This window comes from Stegodyphus dumicola, chromosome 4 (genome assembly GCF_044657685.1).
Source record: "Stegodyphus dumicola isolate Sdum_Otavi_A_Nest chromosome 4, ASM4465768v1".
NCBI lineage: Eukaryota > Metazoa > Arthropoda > Arachnida > Araneae > Eresidae > Stegodyphus > Stegodyphus dumicola.
The window spans coordinates 43,894,948-43,902,386 of NC_140771.1; the positions used below are offsets into that span (position 1 = coordinate 43,894,948).

The following is a 7,439-nucleotide window of genomic DNA, read 5'->3' on the forward strand; positions in this document are numbered from 1 at the left end:
AGTTGTAATTTTACTTTTATTATTCAGTTATCATTAACATATCTGAATTTATTTTTCTCTCCCATAGATCTTCAAATCTAAAGCCAGTGGACACACTGCAGGTTAATGAGGACAGCAGAAATGATCTTCAATCAGTTGATGATATTGTAGTTCAAAGTGTAAGTTCTAAATCTGAATCACATCAGGATCAAATAACGGAGGAAATTTTACCACCTTTGCTCACTGAATTTCATGAAGAACGTAAAAGTCAGGACTTGCCATCAGGCCGCTTTATCTGTAATATAGCTCTTGTCATAAATCAATCCAGAAAGGTAGAAGAGCACACATATAGTTGCAAATTTAGTGGGAAATATGTATTCTCGAGCGTTAAATATACTGGACTTGCTGCATCATTTAAATATGTTTGCAGCAGTCTGTTGTGCCCAGACGTAGCTATTATTGAATCTGACACAGAACCAAATGCGCTGAATAACTTAGCTGTTTTAGGGGCTTTAACAACGGGCTGTGGGTTTTCTCAAGAAGAAGAAAAATTTAGTATTATGAATATCAAATATATGTCACAGTACATGTTTTCCTCTTGCGAAAAAATCACCGGTAAAATCATTGAAGCTTATGCGAAGGACTCAATGTATAGTGCTGTGGCAGAAGAAAAAAAAAAGGCAGAGGAACGTGGAGACAAAGATAATGATAATTTTTATTGTATAACGGCTATAACCGACGGTGGATGGTGCAAGAGAAGTAATGGGCACGGATATAATGCTTCAGCAGGAATATCAGTTATTATAGGTATGGCCACTCAAAAAATATTATTTATCGGTGTTAGAAATAAAGTGTGTCTTATCTGTAATTCAATCGAACAGGGAAAAATAAAAGCAAAAGAGCACTTTTGTTGGAAGAACTGGAACGGTCCTTCGACTGGAATGGAAAGTGATACGATAGTAGAAGGCTTGCAGTACTTAGAGGAAGTACATAATATTCGATGCACTCGTTTAGTGGGTGATGGTGATGCCAATACCATGATGAAAGTGAGAGAGAAAGTATCATATGGAGGCCGCGTAAGGTCGAATGCGCAAATCATGCTGTACGAAGATACGGACGAGCACTCGAGAAACTGCTACGTAGCAGCATCAGGTTTTCAGGGGCAAATGGCATTAAAGCCAGAAAAATTCTCAAGAGCCGTATGTCAAGATTAATACGAGGTGCAAGGGCAGCTATAAAAAATCATGCAATTTCGAACCATAAGGAACCAACTCAAGAGATAGTAGACGCATTAGTACAGGAGTTACAAAATTCACCAAACCACGTCTTCGGAAAACACGATGCTTGTGGGTCTTTCTGCAAACGAAAGTTTGCTGACCCTGATGAATCTGTTTTTGAGACAATGGAGTCTTCGGGTATGCTGCAAGCAATAGAAGTAGAAATTGGACGTGTTTTAGTAGCATGTTCTAACACACTAATCTAGAATGCAACAAATAACCCTGCAGAAAATTTTATGAGCCAGTTGTGCAAGACTTCGGGAGGCAAAAGAATCGATTTTGCAAAAGCAGGAAGCATAAATAGAAGAGCAAACATAGCTCTTATGGCCTTTCAAAGTCCTGCACAACAATGGCAGAGTCGTATTTATAAGGCAGTATCGAGCAGAAGTCCTCAAACGCCTTTACACAGATTTTTAAATTCCCGAAAAAAAACGACATTTTGAAAGAATGAAAAGGCGCAGATTATTTGATCTTGAAAAAAAGAAAAGAGTTCAGAGGAGACTTTTTCACATTAAAAGTGGAGGAGATAATCAATATGGTATTTCTGCTGAGAAACCAGACATATCTACAGAAGCCTAAATATTCTTAAAAAGAACTACATGTCGTCTATTCAAGTTCTGCGTAAAGACGAATTAGAATTAGGAACTAGAGGGCAAATTCTATCAGAAAAGTGGAGACAGGAAAGATCCAAAAGAATATCTTCTTCTTATTTCAAAGAAATTGTAACCAGACGACATACAACGCGAACTGCCAACCTAGTGAAAAGAATTGTGTATGAAAACACGACAGCATGCGAGGCAATGCAATATGGTTTAGCTAATGAAGCTAAAGCTCTGGCGCAATATGAACATGACAAACAATTATATGTTCATAGATGCGGATTATTTATAGATCCCGCAAACCCTTTCCTGTGCACTTCCCCTGATGGTCTTATTGGAGACATCGGATTAGTGGAGGTAAAATGCCCGTACTCAGCTAGAGATTCCACTAATCTTAAGGAATTCTTTAAACAGAACAAACAGCAGGGATTAAAATGGAATGCAAATGGTTCATTTTACCTTCCAGATACTCACAAATATTACTTTCAAATTCAAGGTCAGTTGAATATTACTAATCGAAGTTGGTGCGATCTTTTTTATTGGTGCCAAGGAGACACATTAACTGTTAGAATAGAGAAAAACGAGAAATTTTGGAAAAATATTCTTCCCAAACTCAATTCATTTTTCTTTGACTGTGTGTTACCCGAAATTTTAGATCCCCGGCTACAAGGAATATGACACTTATTATATAATAGAAAAAGTAAATAGTAAAAAAGGACTGAAATCGAGAAAGCTAAATACAGAAAAAACTGAAACTAAACTCAAACATAAGAAGACTAAGAACAGAAGAGTTGTCTCTACAGATGCATCTGAAAGTCAAACCAATACATCCCAATCTAAACGAATTAGAAAACCCAAAATTATATTTGATTTATAAAAAAAAATTAGAAATTAAAAAAAAAAAAATAATGCTGTGAAAATACTTCAACTAAGCTCTCATGCTGGGAATGAACGATTTTTGTTCTCTGAAACTGTTTTTTCCGCTTTAGTCGCAGACAGCATCTAGACATTAGTGTATATATGTATATTTATATAGAAAATATATATATTTATATAGAAATTAGTGTATATATTATATATGTATATTTTGCATTTATATGTGTATATAAGTTTATTTTTATGTATTTATAGTTTCAATTTCAGATACCAAAGGATGCTTTCTTTCGCTGTACGTATTTACTGTGGAAAAAGGCCATTGTAAAATTTCAGTTTTAAATTTATTCATTAAAACTACTGCAAAAAAATTCTCTTTTACATTTGCATATCTCTTTACAAATAATTTTACAAAGAAAAGATATGCAAAGAAATTAACTCGATTGATACCTTGGTGCAACTTTTTCCAAAAAACATAGAATTTATATTCCTATCAATAAATTATGAATTATTTCTCTGTGTAATCTGATTAACATGTTAATACCAGAATTTCCCTACCCGTACGTCAATTTTTAGTAGGATGTTCATATTTTAACGAACTTCGAGTGTTTCAAAGGCTGTAACTTGTCTCTTGACCGTGAAAACGGGAACGAGACCAACATGAATTTGTTTCACTACCTGAAAGGAGATAGGTCTTTTTCGCATAATTTGATTTTATTTTGATGTTTCATCTTATATTTTAATGCCTTGTGTTTTAATATATCTCATATTTTATGATTTTAGTTCCGTTTACATCTAATATCATTACCTCAGAACAAGAATATAAAATTTGAAAACTCCTATTTGATGAAATATTGTACTGTCACCACAGAATCAGATCCTGCTAAGCGAGTCAAATAGCAAAGCAAGTCAAAAATTTATTTCAAAATTTTAAGTCAAAAAATTAGCAGAAAAAACAGAATAACATCTTGTAAATGTATGAAAAGTATAAATCTGTCTCTGCTATTTAATTTTCAGTTTTTAATTACAGAACAGATGGATAATTTAATACAGCTCAATAAATATTGATATATATTTTTGTATTTCTTTGGGTAGTTAAAATGAAAAAAGAGAGTTTACAATAGAAAGATACTATATATAACGACTGAATATTTAATTACTGAAAATAGCTGATTGGTTTGGTTTGGTTTTATTTAATTATGGTACTGCACTCAAGGGAAATTGCCTCAGGGAAGGGATGCCTGCGTGGAAGACTTTCTAAGGGAAACTGGCTCTTATACACGTTACACTTGAGCAAAACCACGAAAACGCCCATGCAGCCAGCCCTTTCAAGAGATTTGAACCTCAGATCAAACTACCAGTGTTCAGCGCTAGTGGGTCAATAGTCGATTGATTGAGGGAAAATCGATAAAATTTGTTAACAGAAAAACTGGGACTAAATTATATGAAGTTTATTTTCAAACTGCCTAAAGATGAAAAGGTTAAAATTCTGAGATAAAACAAATTTAAGGCAGAATTTATACAGAAATCCGCAAAAATTGCGTCGAACTGAAATAATAACAGTATACTTATAGCATTTCGAATTCTATGACATAATGTACTATTTTTCCCATGTAATGATGTGGTATTTTCCGATATTAGCTTCTCTCTCTTATAAGGTGCTCAGCAATGCTATTCCTGCATTGAGAAAATAGCCCTTATGTGGTTTGCTTTGTTCAGTAAAAAAAAAAAAAAAATTTCAATTTTTTTCGTTTTGACACAGGAAGTTTGAAGTTTTTGATTTGACACAGGATTAAAAATCAACTGCTGTTTAGGAAAAATGTTACTTTCGAAAGTGCTCCCTTTCGAAATGCCGTATGGTTTTTAGCCATCAGTTTTATTAGTATTAAAAAATTACATTCTAATAATTTCATTGAGCAGAATATTTTGCATGGTACTTACGAACGATTAGAAAAGAATAAGAAATTTGTGAAACAGACGATATCATACTTTACTCTCTTTTTTGCTAGTTTTCAGGTTAGGTTACACACATAAGGAAAAACACACGCAAGAGTTATCTTGCCTACTTGGAGTGTGTGGGATTATGGCAAAGCCTTCAGGACTATCTGCTTTAAGATGAGGGATGCTTTCGTGGAGGATTTTCTAAGGGAAACTGGCTCATATACACGTTACCCCCACATGGGGAAAACCGCAAAACCCCATGCAGCCAGCCCATTCTCGGGATTCGAACCTCGGACCGAACTACCAGTGTTCAGCGACTTTAAAGCTCGGCCCGCTGGTGAGCCCTGCTTAGTAGGAGAGATGTCCATGTGGAGGACTTTCTAAAGGAAAATGGCTCGGAATTCTGCACTGGCTGCACGGAAGATAAAAATATTCTTAATTCATTTTTCAAAGATGATTTAAATTTGTTTCACGAGTTAAATGGTCACTGAATTTAATAAAAACTAGTTTTCAATCATCAAACTAGCTTTAATAAAACATCATCAGATGTTTATGGGTGTATGTGATTATGGCAAAGCCTTGAGGGCTATCTGCCTAAAGGATGGGATGCTTTTGTGGAGGGCTTTTTAAGGGTAACTGGATCGTGTACACGTTACACACCGGGGAAAACCACGAAAACATTCATGCAGTTAGCACGTTAGCGAGATACATCGGACTGTACTACCAATGTTCAGCGATTTTACCGCTCATTCGCTGATGGGTTCATCAAATGTTTAATTTTGCATTTAAGAAATAGTTCTGTATTATCAGCATAGTGTTCTGTAATAGGTAGTTTTGAAATCAAATATAATAATAATGATATTTTAAAAGGATGGAGTTAAAATTTTTCTCCAGAAATAAAGGAAGATTTTTTTAATTTATTTTCCTCTGTCATTTTTACATTCTTTAATGTCATTTGATTATACCAAGAGGAGTGAGAAGTTCAAAGGCTGCCCAGGCAAACAAACTCAGAACCAGCCCCGGGCAATGAATGTTCTAGTTATGTCATTGCTCAGATATGACATATATATCATCTTCAATCTCTGATTTTTCATTTAAATTGAATAAATTTACAGAATAGAATATAGATTTTCTAAGACAATCTTCTACAATTCCAAAAGATTTCGTTTTCTATGAAGACGATAGCCTAAAAAGAAATGATATTCAATACCAATGTTTCATGTATATTTTTAGAAAGACTGGTCATTTTCAGAAATGGTTTTTTTAAAGTAATAAACAAAAACAAAAGGTTTAGTAACAAAAAGTTTGAGTAATACGATTCAGCTACATTTTTATTTTACCTCTCTTACTACTTTTAATTTGGTAAAATTTTATAATATTCGATGCTTAATAGACAAATCAAAATTCTTAAATAAGACAAAAATTAGAATATTACCAGTACAACACATTTGCTTTCTAAAAGGACCTCCTCCCCCCCCCCAAAAAAAAAAAGAAAAAAAAGCTTTGATAATTAATAATTGTTATCCTGGAGTTTTTAATCCTATGGAAAAGCGAAGTATTGCAAATGAAAGTTATTAAATTTACAGAAGGCAATGAAGAGCAGAAGGTATTAATTAATTCATTATAGCGCTTAACATTACACAAGTAGTAATATTTTCTGTGACTATCCCCGAATTTATTTTCTTTCTACTTTGAAAAAAGCCTATAGACTGGTATTCGTAGGTCCAAGTTCCGCCATTTTTGCTGGAATATCACACTATTTGTGCGACGTTGTCCAGCCAAAGAACATCCATACATATTCTTTGGCCCAGCTCAGTTGATGTAGTGCCCTGGGGCGCATGACTAACAGTGTTTTCTGGAAGTGGTTCTCCAAGGCATGGAGGTAGGAAGTAACCCTTTCCTACCTCCATGCTCCAAGGAGAGAGGCAATGATGGGTAAATGAGAGGACAGGCCTGGGAAGTAGTATTCATTGCTTCAGGCGTTGCGTTATTTAAATCTTATGCGGTGTTGCTATGGTTACCCGAATCATTAGCTTCAACTCTCTTTGGCAAAAAATTCCAAGCACCTGGCCCCAGCCAAAGAATATGTATTGTGTACGTGGATATTCTTTGCCCAAGCTCTTGTGATGTCATGCAGGGACGAACCGAATTTCCAGCGGCATTTTTGCGCGCGAAAAACGTGAGCCGAGGCCATTATACAGCTGAAACGGGCGAAACAATAGACCACGATAGAATAATTTGCCATATTTTTGAAAAAAAAAAAAATAAATAAAAATAAAAATCAACTTCAGAAACTTATTATTCATATATGGTATTATAAAAAAAAATGGTGTAATTCGAAATAGTATCAGAATTAAACATCCATAAAAATCACTCTTGCAATGACACAATCATTTATAAACTTTAAAAAAAACTCTCTTGTAATGAGAAATGCATAATTGCATGTAGAATATGTTGTTTCTTTGCATATAATTGTACTTGTTTCGATTACACAGTTTCCAATAGCATGTGCAGACATACATGCTGCTGTCATCTCAGAAAATCAGCAGTGTAATTACACTGACACATTTTAATACTTCTGCAACAAGTATTCCATTAGAAGTAAATAAAAATAATTCAGTTCCTTTCGATAAAGTCATTGATGAGTACAACTCAATATATATTCAATCAACAGTATATTCAAAATTAAATTCTGCACATGTTAATAGTATGTCAGCTCAAAAAATGATGGAACACCTAAATGCCATTGAATATTTATTGCAAATTGGTC

General features: G+C 34.2%; 1 long non-coding RNA gene across 1 annotated transcript; it reads right to left on the reverse strand.

Moving 5' to 3' along the window:
* Nucleotides 1-6,504: 6,504 nt before the first annotated feature.
* On the reverse strand, nucleotides 6,505-6,849 carry LOC146997531 (uncharacterized). The gene is made up of 2 exons (XR_015040637.1): nucleotides 6,574-6,849; nucleotides 6,505-6,536 (listed from the first exon to the last, which is right to left on the reverse strand). It is a non-coding gene; the product is annotated as an uncharacterized LOC146997531 (long non-coding RNA).
* Between the last annotated feature and the right edge of the window lie 590 nt (nucleotides 6,850-7,439).